Source organism: Saimiri boliviensis, chromosome 13, assembly GCF_048565385.1.
Source record: "Saimiri boliviensis isolate mSaiBol1 chromosome 13, mSaiBol1.pri, whole genome shotgun sequence".
In the NCBI taxonomy this organism is placed as follows: Eukaryota; Metazoa; Chordata; class Mammalia; order Primates; family Cebidae; genus Saimiri; species Saimiri boliviensis.
Window position 1 is genome coordinate 44,433,238 of NC_133461.1, and position 18,981 is coordinate 44,452,218.

At 34.6% G+C, this 18,981-nt stretch overlaps 1 protein-coding gene across 1 annotated transcript in view; it reads right to left on the reverse strand.

Annotated features, from left to right (window-relative positions):
• Positions 1–18,981, reverse strand: part of ASXL3 (ASXL transcriptional regulator 3) — a 174,001-nt gene that overhangs the window by 121,798 nt on the left and 33,222 nt on the right. The gene's annotated exons all lie outside the window — the stretch shown is intronic.

Consider the following 18,981-nt stretch of genomic DNA (forward strand, 5'->3'; position numbering starts at 1 on the left):
GAGAAAACACAATATTGGTTTCCAAGGCTAATCTTCTAAACAGGGTGGACAGAATCAAGTATTTAAAAGAGAGAAAGAAGAGAAAAAAAAACAAACAAACAAAAAGCCTTGACTCTTTCAGCAGATAGAATAGCAATGCCAGATTAACTCCTGAAGATCTATTTGGTATTACCAAATGTGCCTTGACTCCTCCTGAATCCCACCACTTCCATAATCCTAACTACCATCACCTTGACAGCATTATCCGACTCCCTCCTAAACAAAGAGCTCTAGACTGATTGCACCTGCTTATAATGGAGCAGGGCCAGGAACCTTAGAAGGAACAACAACTTGAAATTGTAAGGTTTTTTTAATGATCAGTGGAGCTCCAAGAGCTACCATACATAAAAAGCAAAAAGAATTCAAATGAACTAAAAGAATTTCAGTTTTCCTTCTAACTCCTTAATGAATAGGGTTTTTAGAAACAAAGTAATAGATATTACATAGAGTATTTGAAGTTTAACCAGAAAATTCACTGTTCTTTTTTCCCCTTGGGTCCATTATTATAAGATTGAAGACTACTTCCTCTTTGCTTGTCCCCTTCACCTAAAGTGGTAAAATAGTGACAACCGGAACTTTCAGTTCACTGCCAAATTTTACTAACTTCTTCTAGTTCCAGAATGCATCTAAAACAAAATTGAGTTAATTCACTGCAGCATGATTTTCTATGTACTTACCCTAAATTATTTTTGAGTCAAACTGTTATCTATAAAACTACTCATCATATACAACTGCATTCAAGGTTAATAGAATTCTGTCTTCTTAACTCCATTTAACTTGCTCTACTGGCCAGACCCATTCCATCCTTGTCGGTTACTTTCTATCTATATTAAAACAAAGAAAACTTGGAAATATCCAGTTGGTGTATTGCCTCTCCTACCTACTTGGTTTATATTTTGGTTCCTATGTCAATTATTCTGCTGATTTAAAATACCTAGAAACCTTTTAAACAGATTCGGACCTGAGATTTATGGCAAACATAACATTCATTATGTTTTCCTAGACACTCTTCACTAACTTCACTATATCTCACAAAGAATAACATGTCTCTCACTAAGGATAATGCAAAGAATTGACTCACATAGGCATAAAACACAGAAAACATTACTTTCAAAGATAAGAGTTCACTTGGTTACTTAGTAATATGAAGTAGTTTTCTTCTGAAAATTTTAAATTCTCATGGTTGACATACTGACCTCTTGTTGCATAACCTGAGGTTCCAACCACAGGCAAGTAAAAGAATCTTCTCAAACCATTCCTTACACAGATATTGACTAAAAATGTCTGAGTAATATATGTTCAGTCAAACGAACATTTGCTGTGATGACCACTATGATCTAGGAATCTTACAGGACCTGCAGATGAGTAAGGTATGCCACCAGCTATCTTAGAATTCATAGCATAGTTGAGAGAAAGACTTATTTAAAAAACAACAATAATGATACTCTAGAAGTTCCTCAAGGGATACTAAAGAAGAAACCATATTTCTTTGGGGAAAGTTTCCCAGGAGCACTAACAATGTGTATCTTAAATGATAAATGAGCATTAGGGTGGCAGTGATCCTAATAACCAACAGAGGCTAAAGCATTAGTGTATATATGTGCAATTTACAACAATCTTGGAAACCAAATTACTATTCACAACTAAGTATTTTCTATGCTGTATTTGGTTTAACAGGCAGCAAACTATTTCAGTATAATGGGAAAATTCTAGCATACAATGAATGTTCAGTAAATATTAAACTGAGGATGTCAAAGATGGAAGTGTACAAATGATGACACAGATTTTCCAAAGATTTATTTCCTACATACATATGTACCTACTAAGAGATAGAAAATTGGTTCTGTTTCCTAAAGCCTCTCCCCCAAATTTTCATTTTGTGTATGCGAAGCTTCATAATCACATTTCAAACAAAATTTGGATGATGGTGCAGATACAGGACTGGACTTAAAGACACATCCCTTTCCCCCAAAAAACATACCCATCAGACAGTGGGCAGAGAAGTACTGTCAGAATACTACCGTTAACACTTATGAGTTTGGAGGGTGGGAAAGTAAAGGAAATTCTACATCAATGCTATACATTCAGAAGGCTGAAGTAGCCTAAGTATGAAACCAGCCAAAGAATGGACACCACTTGCCCCTCAAAAATGCAACAAAAAACCCCTGAGCACGAAGATGTTAAATAAATTAGGATTCATTGTAAATAACTGTCACTATACCAAACATGGCAAATTAGGAAATATTAATGGGTAAAAGTTGATAAAGTTTTAATGTTACAGCAAAAAAAAAATTGCCCTTTGAGTTACAAGTAAGATATAAGTTACAATTCATCATTTGTAATTCAGAGGGAAATTTTTTTTTCACTGCAACAGTAAAACTTTACATGAAAGAATCTCATTTAATAAAGGATAATTTACTTATAGGTAGAGTGTACATCAGGAAAGTACACTGATATTGGAGTCCCAGCATTAGTTTGTTTTGTTTTGTTTTTTATTTGAGAAATAGCCTCACTCTGTCACCCAGACTGGAGTGCAGTAGCACAATCACAGTTCACTGCAGCCTCAATCTCCTGGGCTCAAGCAATCCTGTCACCTCAGTCTCCCAAGTAGCTAGAATCACAGGTATACACCATCACACTTGGCTGATTTTTTTATTTTGTACAAAAGGGGTCTTGCTGTATTTTCCTACATAGTCTATATATGCATAAGCTTAAACTCCTGGCCTCGAGCGATCCTTCTGCCATGGCCTCCCAATGTGCTAGGAGTACAAGAATAAGCCAGCACATCTGGCCCCAACATTAGTTATTTATATATATTTATATATATTATATATATTAAATTCAGGCTCTGCTTCATTAAGTAATAATGGTTTTATATCTTGTCATGGAATCTGAATAAAGAACACTAACTAGACTTCCTTTTCTGACTACTGATGAAATTTTAGATAAAAGATAAATATTAGATGTTATAATATTTCTTATAGAAACATAAAGCATTTGGCACCAGCATGCCAAAAATACCATTGTAAAATATCTTAGAATATAAATTGGATTTCATTCTATCTTTATTAGCTTTCTCCAAATTTCTAACAATGGCAGCAAAGAGTGATATCTCATAAATATCTTACAATTGACAGAAATCTTTTCAAGTTTTTGCAAATCATTTTATTTTTATAATAGCATCTTGATGCAAGAATTATGATTTCCTCTGTTTTACTGGAAAGAAAAGAAAAATAGTCTAAGTGACTTATCCAAGACAACACATTATATTCAAAGCAGAAACAGAGCCAGAATTCAAATTTCCATTCATTCAATCTGAAAATATCACAAGTCTATATTAGATACTGCAACAGAAGAACATACATATTATGTTAATATGACACTGCAAGGATAAAGTGATGAATTGAAGCTAAAAGAATGAAATAATTATTCACAAGGAGGTGGTATGTGACATCGGAATTAGGCCTTGAAGGTAAGGGTGGAGAGCAAAAATTGGTGAAGGTCATTATAGGCTGAGCAGTGTCAGAGAAACCTAAAAGTATAAGGAATGTCTGTCTAAACTATATAATGTTTTCCAGATGTAAAAAGTGATTACTACATCTTTAGTATAAATCAAGCCCACAAGATTTAAGGAAAAAATAGATATGGCAGAGGCTGGTGGTTGTTCGCCAAAAAGGACCCTTCCCTACAGTTAAGATGCTCCACTTTTTACCTTGGAACATGCCTCCTCAAATAAAGATTTATTCTCTAGCTTCCTTTTCAGCTCTGTGCAAGTGTTATGCCTGACCAATGGGGCATGAGGAGAACTGTTTATTCAACTTCGAGAACACGTCTTTAAAGGGACTATGTGTGCCCCTACTTCCAGCTGCAAGCTAGCTCAGACCACTGAGATAAGAACAAAATCCTAGAGACAGAAAAGCCACAAGACAGAAGGATCTAGCTTCCTTGATATCCTGAGGTAACACAGCTATCTCATAACTCCTAGGACTACCCACCTTCAGACTGCAACATGCAAAGTGAACTTCTATTTGATTATGTCACTCAAACTTTGGGACTCCATGATACTCATGCAAACTTACACATCAGCTTATAGAATAGATTGTGCTATAAAGTAAATAGCTAATATCTTGGATCTCAATTCTCCAAATCTAAGAAAAACAATCTGAAAATATTTAAATTAACTGCAAAGGGTTTAATAAAATCAGCAGCATACACTTGTAACAGACTATCAAATTCATGTTTTAAATTTAGTCTACCTATCAATATGCCACATTCTAGACAGCAGAAAGATCAGGGATCAATATCATCATTTTGTATGTGATGAATAAGACAACATATAGTGAATTAATTACACAAAGTATTTGATAGCTCTGAATTATACTGGATTTAACCACTTTTAATCAGTAAAATAATTATTACATATATCATATACTACATTTGACACACTAAAGATTTATTCATGAAAAAAATTTAAATGTTACTAATGCCAGAAAAAAACAATCAGTAAATGAAAACTTGATTTTTACTGTGTCTTCACATTAGTTGACAATGTTTTCATTTACTAATTGGACTTCTCAGATCATAATATTTTACTGTGGCTATATTTAAATATAGTTGCTATCCATTTTGTTTTCTATAGAGAACAGAAGGAAAATTCACAGAAAACATAAAATATAATGTAAGCAAAGAAACAAAGTGGGCTTAAGTCCATGAGGAAGATGTGAAAAGAGAATAGGTGTTAGACAAACCCTCTTAATCATATTGTCTACAGACAAATCTATTGGCCCCTGCCTCACATATCCCATACTTAACATGCATTCCAAAGAAAAACTGGAAAAAAAAACACTCTATTGAATGATTTCTCCCTGTGAGGTCTTCACTGGCTCACCATGCCATACTGAGCTCAGTGACACTCTCCATCAACCCATGGTGGGAATCTGAGGCAGCCACATCCCCTTCCTTGTTCTTTTCACAGTTTTCCTTTGGGTGAGGTCTTGATGGCAACAAGAAGGCAATGAGACCAGAATAAAAAATCTTAGATCACTATTTGACGTACAAATTACAGTACAATCTCTCTTGCATCCCTAACTCCTACCAACAGTTTTACAACTATTTACTATTAGGTAGCTGAAAAAGTAATTGCAGTTTCTGCCATTCCTTTCAACGGCCAAAGCCACTGAACAGTACCTACAAACTAATTCAATAGTTCCATTTCAATAGTACCTAAGAACAGAACATTGATCTTTCATTACACAGGGTTCAGCCTTCACTTACTTTTGAATATACTTTTGTACATTCTTCTTAAATTCCGAAATAATCAGCCTCTTCTAAGTTTAAAGATGAGTCAAATATTCACTAGCCCTATTGTTGTGGATAGCAACTCACTTACCTTTTCTAAGCCTTAGTTTATTGATCTGTGAAACAAAAGTCTAAGACTATATGATCTGCAAAGTCCTGACCAGAAACAAAATATAAAGCTGAGATAAACCTCATTCACATTTCAGTTTGCATCCTAATGTGGTAGGAGCTGTTTCAAATGATCTATTTTGAAGAGGACACTTGCTCTCAAATCAGTTCTCACAAGCATGATTTAAAATTGGGACAGTAATAACAATAGTAAATGGTCCATGTGGAAACTAGTCTTGGCCTCCTCTTTACCAAAAGACACAACTCCTTAGCTATTAAAAATTACATGTCCCCCTACTCTCTAATCACAAAGGTACACTTTTAATAAAGACTAGAAATTGTTAGGGAAACTAGATGGTTGGAAGTTGAGTACAGAGAAGACCAGATTTAAAAGTTTAGATAATTATCTGCTCCAAGTTACTCAAAATGCTTCAGAGACTATTTCATAATCCCTCATCACTTTCTTACGAGAAAAGGAGAGATTTTACCACTCTACCTACCATACAAAGTAAGTTATAAAACTTTGGGAATTAAATTACAATTGGCTGACTTACTTTTGGTAACACAATAAGAAAATAACAGAATTGAAAAATAATAACTAATTCTTATCTTACCAATCAAGTTAAAATTTCAAAAAGTTAAATAAAAACAGAGTGAGCAGTAAAAACTTTGGCAATTCCTATACTAGCACTCCCTGTACTCCTGTTCAGCTCATCCCTTCTTGTAGCAGGGGAGAGTGGGAGAGAGGACTTCCAAAGTGAGCCTTGCTAATCCTAACATTTAAGAAATTAAGATTTGAGCTATTATTTAAACTACCTCACTGACAACAACCTTTTCCAACAAATTCTTAATGCCATTTTTCTACTTCTAGCAACCCGCAGGTCACCTTCGATGAACACAAATTAAGCAGCAAACTGAATAATAATCATTACACAAATTGTTTTATTTCATGCAGACATGCTAGAGAAGAACTACATTATGAATTCAAGATAGCCACAGTGGCCTGAAACATGCTCTAGTCGGCAATTATGCACATGTCATTTGTAAAAATAAAAATAAAAAAGCAAAAGAGTGATGTTTTCATACCTCCCAGTGGGAGTATAATACATGGGTGATAGGAGGGTAGATGAACAAGTGATTATGATAAAGATTACATATAACAGTAAATTATCTCCATTCTCTGCTTAAGAACACTTCCTAAAGGATGCAGTCATGCTGCTTCTCAAACTATACTGGGGTATTCATTCAGGCCTCTTTTTCTTTCCCTAGACATGTATCTGAAAAGAAAAAACGATGTTAACAACTTAGCCTCCCTGTACCTCCACCTAAATATGGTGGAGGTAGGACAAGCTCATCTATTTTCATGCAATTGTTTCCCGAAGTGTAGAAATTGCCACCCTCTAAAATTACCTTTTGGATTATCTACATTGTGTTAGCAATTATGATTTGACTAATAATAGCGAAAAATAAGAATTTCAATCTATAAGTCCAAGATCAACAATAAAACACTTAGAGTCTCATGAAGCCTTTAGTTCTCCCATTGCCCATGGTATGTTTCCCGCCCTCATGGCACCATCTTCTAAAACAAACAGTACAGAGTTAATTTAAAATATGTCATGCTGCTGTTTATTAGCCCAAATCTTTACTCAAAATCATCCTCCTCATGTTGGACAAGCAAAACAGTGTGAGGATCCTCCAAATGTAAGCGAGTTGGAAATGGTTTTTTTGACCTTCAAAACTATTTATAAGTAGGCTATAAACTGAAAGAGTTTCAACATACCTGTCTATAAGCCAGACTTTTTCATTTTAGTGAGTAATCATATAAGATAGCAACAGACAGAAAAGCTGCCAACAGCAATGGGGGAGTTTTTACTCGATAGAATCTTATAACCAATACTTTTTAAAATCAGTTTTATTAAACTCAGGCTACAAATGTTTAAAAAGGTTAAGAACAACTGGCTCTAAGTCAGACATCAAATCCCAGGTTTATCCTTTTCTAGCTCAATGGACTTTTTCAAGTTACTTACCCTCATCTGCCTCTGATTCTTTACCATTAAAACGGGAACTATAGTATCTACTCACCTCAAATCTTTTGTTTCAAGATAGTTTATGTAAAGCTCTTGGGATTAAGCCTAATGTAAAGGATCAATAGATGTTAGGTATTTTTTTTATCATTTCCCTATTTATTAACATGCTTGACACACTACATAAAACACAGCACTCTGGCACTATGCCAAGAAAATTAATGGTACAAAGGAATGAGTTCCTCACCTTAAAGAGCTTATATTTGTGTTGGAAAGACAACACTTTTTAACATGTTGGAATATCACACATGTGAACAATTCAAGACAGAATTTAGAAATTCTCAACATTAAAATTAAAAAATAACATTGAGTATGAGGCTTAAGGTATGGTTCACAGAGGAGGCTGAAAGACCTTATTAAATAACACAGAAAATGGTCTGAAACCACACTGAAATCCTAAAAAGTAGAAATGGTATTTTATTCACCTATCAACCCCCACAACTTCTACAGTCTCAAGAACACAGTATGTGCTGAATAAATGCTAATGGAATGAACACATGCCTTAAAATTTCCAGAAAGTTCTCAGGATCTTACACAGTAAACAGTGAGTAGGCACTCAGTAGGTATTTAATTGAGTAACTTTCAGTAATATCTACATCTCCACAACTTCATCTTTATTTCTCTGAGGTCCTCTAATTTCTCTGATGTTTCTCTAATGTGGTAACTAACCGACCTGCTATAAATACCCTAGTACTAAGAACAGGCCCAGGAGATGATTACCAGCAAACTACAGAGAGTCCAGAGATCAGGTAGAAATCTTGCACTGCACAGCACAGGTGTTAACTTATTTCAAAAAAGAAAGTCAATAGTATAATGACCTGGGTTTCAGTTATAACTCCAACCAGCAATTATCAATTTCATTTTTGTGTGGGTGTGTGACAAGGCATAGGATAGTTTTTTTCATGGTCCTAAAAGAACTAAGACTTGTTTTTAGGAATTACATACTATTGCTTTTAGACAACCTGGCTCAACAAAAATATACTTTTTATTCCTTCCAAAAACAAATCAACTATAAAAAGAAGTCCCCATGTCAGCATATCAGCTGTTTTGCATTTGAATTATGTTGTCAAGTTAAAAACAATGAAGCAAAACTAAAATCATTTAGGCATGTGGTAATTAAGAGCACAAGCAATGAAATAAGAGATGAAGAGAAGAACCACCACTTAGAAAAAAAAAATTAAATAAAACCATCCCAGTTAAATGCCTATTCCTCCTCAGAGATTTTCACCGGCATAGAATACTTGGAAAGATTCACACACAATGTAATTTTATATCCATTTTGGGTTCTATTTCTGCACTGAAATATTTATAAAGCATTCAATGTTTCTGAAGTAAATTATACCTAGATCTTGATAAAGCTGAAATCACTGAAATTACCTTTTTTGCTCAATTATTTGGAAGAATGGAGAAAGAAAGCTTGACAGCATATAAAGATATATTAAGAAATGGCCATTTTGTAGCTATAATTGCATAGCTTAGTGGTTATTGACGCCTTGAGGCATCAATATATTTGCAGTTACCACAGCTATTTTTACCAAAGGCTTCAAATAAAAGCCAAGTAAGTTTACGTTATGTGAATATACACATTATGTTTGGTTTTTTGTTTGGTTTTGATTTTTGAGATGGAATCTCGTTCTTTTACCCAGGCTGGAGTGCAGTGGTGTGATCTTGGCTCACTGCAACCTTCACCTCCCAGGTTCAAGCAATTCCTGCCTCTGCCTCCCAAGTAGCTGGAATTATAGGTGCAGGCCACCAAGTCCAGGTAATTTTTGTATTTTTAGTAGAGACAGGGTTTCACCATGTTGGCCAGGTTGGACTCTAGGTCTCGAGCTCCTGGCCTTAGGCAATATACCACTTCGGCCTCCCAAAGTACTGGGATTACAGGCAGGAGCCACTGCACCCAGCCAATATCTGAACACAAAACTTCTTAAGTCAATTTTATTGGTTTATATATTAGGAATGACATATGAAAACACATAGGAGTAGTAGACAAAAATGGAAGCATGTTACTGTGTGAAGCATATTGTTATAAATAACTTCCAAAATAATTCAGATCAATAAAATTATAGAAATATTCTCATGTTATACTCTGAATTCTAGAAATGTTCCAAATTCTGAATCACTGTTATGGAATGAATGTTTTTGTGCTTTCAAAATTCATATGTTGAAACCTTAACCCTCAGTGTATCTGCATTTGAAGATGGTCCCTCTAATGAAGTAATTAAGGATAAATGAGGTCATAAGGATGGGGCCCTAATCCAAGAGGATTGGTGTCCTTATAAAAAGAGACAGTAGACAGCTTGCTGTGTCTCTGTGCAGACATATGGAAGAAAGGCCAATGTGATGACACAGCAAGAAGGCAGCCAGCTACAAGCCAGGAAGAAAGCCCTCACCAGAAAGAAACACTGCCAGTTTTAATCTGGGCTTTCTGTCTTCCAGAACTGTGAGAAAATAAATTTCTGTTATTTAAGCCACTCACTTTATGGTATTCTGTTATGGCAGCTTAAGCTAAGACAATCACTATTAAGTCCAGACTTAACAGTGATTAAGAGTCCTCTTCCAAACTTACTGCATTACTGTGAGGCATTCTGTATAAAAAGTATTTCCTTCCCCCTGAGCAATCCAATCTCATACCAACAATGTGATAACTACCAGAAATGTGAGTGCACATGCCTATGCGTATATATACATACACACACACACAAACACACACACAGAAGCACACATGACAGTCTGAATTTCTTGTGAGGCTTAACTTCTACTTTTCAAATCATGAAAAAAGTAACAGGAGAGATTTCACAACGAACCACAAATACTCAACTGTGGCTGCATTATCAGATGCTTGGATGCTTGACTATAAAGGCTTTACAGTTAGCCAAGCCCAAGTCAGTTAGGGTTGTGCTGAAAACTTGAAACCTGATCTCGCTGGGTAACATTTCACATAATGATTTTCTAACTCAGAAAATGCAGCCACAGTAATATATAATCTTATCATCCTCCTCAAGAATTACTTTATTTTGTGGCTACATATAAAAAAAGTTTAAGTTAAAAGAAGCTTCACTTATTAGAGATTACACAGTTATTTTAAAAAATTAGTGATATTCATGTGCAGACTATGACTTCAGTGTTACATTTAATCAGTGTTATACCATTTAAAACTAATTATATACAGAAAACATACAATGCCCCAAAACATTTTAAGTGACACATTTTGAGTAAAACAAAATGTATATAAAAATGGCCAGATTAGAAATTCAAAATTTTATCTAAATGTAAGGTGTAATGTATGCTTTATCATTAATAAGCCCTACAGCATTAGAATATTATGTAATAGATTTATCCAGATTCCATCTAACTAGAAAAAAGGTACTATAATCAATTTAGTCAAACAATCATCAAACGTGTAAGACTGTAGCTTTTGATCAATCACATTAAGTGATTAATATATGTGATGTAGTCTCTGGAATTTAGTGTTATCTCATTTTTTGTGTGTTTCACTTTATTATGCTTCACAGATTACTACATTTTTTACAAATTGCAAGTTTGCAGCAACCCTGCATCAAGCAAGTCTATTGGTGCCATTTTTCCAGTAGCATGTGCTCATTTCCTATCTGTGTCATAGTTTCATAATTCTCACAATATTTCAAACTTTGTCATTATTATTGTATCTGTTATGGTGTTCTGTAATCAGTTACCACTGATGTTACTATTGTAATTGTTTGCGGTGTCATGAACTGTGCCCATATAAAATGGTAAACTTAATCAAAAATTCTGTGCAGGCTAGGAGAGGTGAGGAAGCTGCAGAATAAAAGTTAGGAGCTAGCAAAGTTTGGTTCATGAGGTTTAAGGAAAGAAGCCATCTCTATAACATAAAAGTGCAAAGTGAGGCAGTGCTAATGTAGAAGCCCCACCAAGTTATCCAAAATATCTAGCTAAGATCACCGACAAAGGTGGCTATACTAACTAGTAAATTTTTTATGTACATAAAACAGCCTTCTATTGAGAGAAAATGTCATCTACGACTTACATAGGTAGAAAGGTGAAGTCAATGTTTGCTTTCAATGCTTAAAAAACAGGCTCTCTCTCCTGTTCAGGACTAATGTAGCTTGATGACTTTAAGCTGAAATCAGTGATCATTTAGCATTTTGGAAATCCCAGAACACGTAAACATTATGTTACATCTGCTTTACCTGTACTCTATAAATGGAAAAACAAGACATGCATCTGTTTACAGTATTGTTTACTGAATATTTTAAGCTGACTGTTAAGACTTACTAATCAGGAAAAAAAAAAAAATCCTTTCAAAATACTACTGTTCACTAACAATGCATCTAGTCACCCAAGAGATGAGGGAAGTGTACAAAGACATTAATGTTGCTGTCATACCTGCTAAAACAACATCTATTCTGCAGTCCATAAATCAGGAATAATTTTGATTTTCAAGTCTTCTTATTTAAGAAATGTAGTTCCTAAAGCTATAACAGCCATAGATAGCAATTCCTCTGATGAATCTGAGAAAAGTGAATTGAAAATCTTAAGAAAAGACTTTACCCTTCTAGATGCCATTGAGAACATTTATGATTCATGGGAGATGATCAAAATAGCAACATTAACAAGAGTGTGGAAGAAGTGGATTCTGAGCCACTTCAACACTTCGGTGGAGGAGGTAACTGCATATGAGGCAGAAACAGCAAGAGAACTAGAATCAGAAATGGAGTCCAAAGTTGTGACTGAATTGTTTTAATCTCGTGATAAAACCTTCACAGGTCAGGAGGTGCTTTTTATGGATGTGCAATGAAAGTAGCTTGTTGTGATAAAATCTACTTCTGGTGAATATACTGTGAACACTCTCAAAATAAAAATAAATGATTTAGAATATTACATTTACTTAGTTGATAAAAAGCAACAGCATGGTTTAAGGGGGCTGACTCCAGTTTTGAAAGTTCTACTTCAGGTAAAATGCTATAAAATAGCATTGCATGCTACAGAAATCTTTCAAAAAAAGGAACTATTAATCAATGCAGAAAACCACACTGTTGTCTTACTTTAAGCAACTGCCACAGCCATTCCATCCTTCAGCAACCACTATCCTGATCAGTCAGCAGCCATCAACATCAAGACAAGACTCTTTCCACCAGCAAAATGATTAGGACTTGCTGAAGGTTCAGATTACTGTTACCATTATTTTTAGAGAGATTCTCACTCTGTCACTCAGATTGGCTGGAGTGGCACCATTTCAGCTCACTACAGCCTTGACCACATCGGCCCAAGTGATCCTCCTGCTTCAGCCTCCCTAATATCTGGAACTATAGGAATGTACCACCAAGTCTGGCTAATTTTTTATTTTTTTTAGAAACAGGGTCTCACTGTTTTTGTTGTTGTACAGGCTGGTCTCCAACTCTTGGGCTCAGTAATCCTCCTTCCTTGGCCTCCCAAAGTGCTGGGATTATAGGCATGAGCCATCATTTTCAGCATAAAGTATTTTTTAATTAAGGTATGCACACTGTTTTTCAGACATAATACCATTACTGCACACCGAAAAGACTATAGTACATAAACACAACTTTTACATGCACTGGGAAACCAAACAATTTGTGGGACTCCCTTTATTGCAATATTTCCCTTTTTGGGATGGTCTGGAATCAAACCTGCAATGTCTGCAATGTATGCCAGGATTATGGATTCTCTATTAAGAAATCCTAATATAAACTACAGTTGATTTTGATAAAAAAAAAAATAGATTTGTAAAGGGGAAAGACTGGGAATAAGATGACCAGTTAAGAAGATAATGCAATAATCCAGGTAAGAAATTATAAGTGTCTGAAGAATTCCAGAAAGTATGGTACACAGAAAGAAAGATGTGCTTAGGAAGGAAAACTAACACTACCCAGAACCATCTGGCCATGACGATATAGGAGAAGGGAGTTAAGAATGGCACTGATTGAGATTTCTAATCTGAGTAATGATGACAAGTAAAATTTTATGTCAACTAAGAACTAGATTATTCTCGAAGCTTGCTTATACACATGTACACACACAAATATATGCAAATTGCCCTATGTTTCTGTTTAATAACACCATTGTCTCATACATCCCTCTCTAAGTAGCTGACTGTGCACACCATTTACACAATGAGAGAATTAGATGTTAACAAATGGCAGGGATGACACTGTGAGCTAACACTGTAATTCTAAAATGCCCAACACAAACAAACTAGACCACCATTTCAGTATTAGAGGAAGGACGCCAACATGGAGTCTGCAGATAAGAATTGATTTTGCAGTAGAAATTAACTTGCGTTTATTTCTTATCTCTAGGCAAAACATTGCAGCGGCAAGAAAGAATCATCTCCTAAAGCACTAATTAGCAACGTAAATCTCACCAACAGCAATGCCAAGAAATTTTATTGTTCATCACTATACATGGTAATAGAATTTCTGACATGTTATCCCCCTAAGAAATGCAACATCTTTAATAAACCACAGTACAAAGTGGAGATCCTAATTTTAGCATATCAAAACAGAGACTGCAAAAGAGAAAACAGAAAAAGCCTTAAACAAAACAAGGTAAACATAAATTTAAGAATTATCAGTGGAATAAAAAATCTTCATTGATACTAGAATAATGACAAAATCTGGGATGTCAAATGCATGTTCCACATCACAAAATCTAAAATATGTCCATATTCTGAGGAATACTAAATACAATAGATACTGTTTATAAAACTTTTTAAAGTGTCCCTACTGGAATATATAATTATAGGATGCTTCTCTGTAAACAGTTGATGAAATTTAACATAGTTTTTTAATATAGAGTATGGCATCTCTACAATTGTTAAAATGTACCTCATAAATATTGTCTTGCCCTCAACCCAACAGAGGTTTTCTTAATTGTTTTGTGTGATTTGTGTGTGTGTATATATGTATATATATTTTTAATTTTATGACTACTTTACCTCCATTATAAGCTATTTGCCTATTACCAAATAATATAAAAACTAAATCACAGTTCATGCTACATTAATGACAAGTATCTTATAATGATAATGCCCAGCACATAAAAAATTAGTCCTCGCTGATGAATGGTTGTTTTGCTCTCACTATGTAAGTCTTGGAAGCCATACTCCATGACCTTGGGGCTCCTGGATATGTCACTATAACAGAGCACACAATTCCTTGGAAGCATCACTTTAAAAATTACATAAGAAATGGCATCAAAAAACACATCCTCAGGCATCAAAAACACCATAGTTTTTTTTTTTGTGAAGGAATGATAACTTCTGAACAAGCACACCAAAAACAGAAAGCAGAATTGGGATGACCCCCAAAACAGCCAAAGCAACACTGTAACTTGACTTACTCCTCTTTTCTACATAAATATTTTCACTTACTGCAGACAAGAACATATTCTATGGTAGCACCTTAACTCCCTGAGGAAGGAAGTGGGGATGTTTATCCAAGAAGTCCAAACAGGAATAGCAAATATCCATCCACAAAAGCAGTAGACTGGAATATTCATATTTTAATCCCATCTATAGGAACAGCATGGATATTTGATTGATTATATGATTCCAATTATCTGAAAACCCTTCCAAAAAACTCTGACTGATCAACTATTGACAACCAATAAATGTAAAGGAACAGAAGCCCTAAAAATACTCAGAATCAGTGAAGCAAGTATACAGATGGACCAGAATAAAATGACACTAATAAAATCTTCTATCCTATTATATAAAAGGAAAGCAAAAATTATCAAGAGCATTTTCATAAAAAAGAAAACCAGGTCCTAAAAAATCATGCTATGATCATATTTTTTTCAACAAAACCACACATCATCTGCCAATTTATTATATTCATATTCTTTTTTTATACCACATGGAAAGTGCCTATTTCATTCTGGCTTTTCCTAGAATTTAATCATACTCTACACATTTCACCAACAATATGAAGATGATACACAGAACATGATGTAAAAAAGTTGGCCTATTTTTATCATGTCTACATGAAAATTATATGATTTAAAGTATCACTTGTAAAGAGGAAAATACAGCATACAATGTGAAATTTCATCTCAGTCAAATAACAACATATATACCGAATACATTCAAATATTCTCACTAGTTTTGTCAAAATTATTAACATACTTTTTCTATTGTAAGTTACAAGTCTAACCCAGTGGCTTCCACAGTGTTTGAAAACAAGCAACAGCACCATAACTTTAACTTGTTCACAGATAATCTGCTGGAAACTATTATCATACATATATTTAATGGGGTTTCCACAAAACTGTTAAGTTTCTTTAGATGTCAAAAAGATATATAACAGCGGTTATATTATATATTATATATATATATATGAAAATATATTATATATCTTAAAAAATACAACATGTAATGTTAAAAAGAAGCTTCTAACTCTGAATGCAAGCCAAAGTCATTACTGAGCACCAGCAAATTAACAATGAAATTCTCAATGAAATTAATCTTTATTGAGAATGAAGACTATTGACTAAACAACTATTTATTGAATATCTGCTGAGAGCCAGAAGTGTTAGGTACCCTGCCCTTAAGGAATTCACACACAGGCAGGGAACACATACAAAGACAAAATTACAGTACAGTGAGGTAAGGTTATCTGAGACCTCTCTGGCACATAGATGGACCCCACAGTACATGAAACAAATGGCCTTGCTTTGAGTACAGGTTGGAATGATGATGGCTGAAGATCATATCTTCTCTTGTCTAGAAACGCTAGGTACAGTGGTGGACCGTTTGGGGAAGGACTATTACAACGTTACCTCTTATCCACAGAAAAGACCACCAGAGGGTTATGGCCATATTAGTAACTTCACAAGTAACTTCCCTGTATTTAATTGGGCATATTATCAATGTGCATTTCTTGAAACACATCATTAGTAAATACCTAGAAATCAATCAGCTATGTTTGACCTCATGAAGGTGGAATTTCTAAACTTTACTTAAGAAAAATGCATAACAGTTACACTGCATTTACTCAACTACCTTAAATATTAGGAAAACATTTAAGAACTTGAAAAGTAGCAAAACAGTACATTAAGTAGGCAAAATAAATGTCAGTATCTGCTCCTTGAAACAACATACATACATACATACATATATACATACATACAGGACAGTCCCAAATTCACTCAGAAGCTATATATGTTTATTTTCAAGGTGAATCTAATAAGAAAATTAGAACTAGAAAACAAGAAAACAAAGAGCAGAGATGCATGAGCCATAAGTAATGGATTACCACTGACAAAAAGGGGGAAATTTAAAGAAATAGAACGGAAAAAACTAATAGGAGCACAAAATAGTCTGAGGCCACTCGATGCAGAGCAGATGCACAGAATAAACTTTATTGTGCTCTCTGTTTACCTTTCCCTTTCCTATTCAAACCAATAACTGTGTACAGTTACTTTCACTAATACCATACTGGTTAATCAGTATTTGTAACAAAGGACATTTTTTTTTCCCCTACAGGACACAATAGTGGTGCAGTGGGTGAAGTGAAGCGAGGGATTGCATTTAGAGGAATAGGGAGTTCTGTTTCCCATTCAATGTTCTTTCCTCTGGAAGAAGTTGGTTTTTAAAATTTGTTTGCATTTGTTAACTATGAATGCTGATTGCCCTTTCACATATCATTCTGGAAGGACCAACATTTTGAAAACTTTGAAATAATGCTATAATGATAACAAGTATAGTTAAAATATTGTTCTGAGCCATGGTGCAGGAATTTTTATATCTCAAGCTTCATAACAACTGATAACAGCAGAGTCATTGTTGTGGAGAAGAATATCTTAATGAACGAATTTCAAATGTCTACTTTTAAGAGGTGCTTTTTATGTTCATGTTGGCAGATTCCTCTGGCAACAAAGCCCACATAAGACAGTTGACATCCTTAGATTTTTAGCCCCTCTTTTCTTCTGGCTGTGGCACAATTATTTTTAGAGGTTTCTAAATGTTGTCATAAATATTTTCAGGGTTATTGACAGGTACAAGAAGAACATTAATCTCCCGTTTTTCTGATTTTGTTCCCTAACTCCTTAAAGCTGACATTTGGCTTAAAACAGGATCTCCTTTAATAGAGTTGTTAAGCACTGTTAGCACTGTCTGCCCACTGCTGCCTCATCTTCATGGGGGAATGATTAGTGCAAACACAATATAGTTATATTATCTTAAGCTATTTCTACAAAGTAGGCAGGGAAAAAATCTCCAAAATAAAAACAAAAATTTGAGCATAGATATCCTGTACCCAGTAAATGATGATGTCCACAGACCTACCTTGCAAAAGATACATTTTAAATAGCTAGAGGCTGATGTTACCCACACATTAAAATTATAGGAGTTACAGATGAAACCTATTTTTTAGGAAAAGTCAGCCTCAGAAGGATATTTACTTCTCTTAGCAGTTTCTATATCCACATCAATGAAAACATCCAAAAGGTAGTTAAGTAGGTTTAATTTCATCAAGTTGCAACTACTGTATGCTAATTGGCTTACAGACAGACAACTCATGTATATGAATCCATTCTATGTAACATGGCTGATTACATATACATGACTGATTACATATGACAATATCATAGTTGTTTTATCCTATAGTAAACCCTTTCTCCTTAAGTAATATCATCTATATGACCCTAATGTGCTATCTAAAGCCAAAATTGTAAAATGAATACCTAAATAAGAATAAAGAATCAACACTGAAATATTTCTTGGCAACCAAAAGCAATGAAGTCCTAATATACGCTACAAGAGGAAACGTTGAAAACATTATGTTAAGTCAAAGAAGCCCTTCACAAAGGCCACATATTATATGATCCCACTTACATTAAATGTCTAGAACAGCAAGTCCATGGAGACAGAAAGTAGACTAGCAGTTGCCAGAGGCAAGAGTAGTTGGGATAGGGAATAAATGCTTATGGGTACAGGGTTTCATTTTCGGGTGATGAAAATGTTCTAAAGTTTGATATGGTGATGATGCATAACTTTGGGAATATAACATAAACCACTAAACTGTACATTTTAAAAGGATAAATATTAGGCTGAATAGCTGTTACAGGATGCTCCAAATAGAGTTCTTAAATATAAGAGGACTAGACTTTCAACCACATTTATTGGCACTAAATTTTATCAAAGTGAGCTCATCTTTATATCCTAGGATTTACTTATGAAGCCTGTAAAAGTGTTTCTCTTTCACCACTTGGTTTCAAAAACACAGTCTCCTCTTACAAGAAAGAGACAGGAGTAACTTCAATGAGGGACCAAGTCACACAGTGCTGCTCTTAATGTTAAGAAAGCACCTCCTGTATCAATCCATCTAATGTAATTTATTAAGGTAACAGGCAAGCCCAAGTAAATCTTAAATCATCCATCTATTTATCAATTAAAAAAGAATTTGTGGGTACTTAATTCACAATCAACTACAGT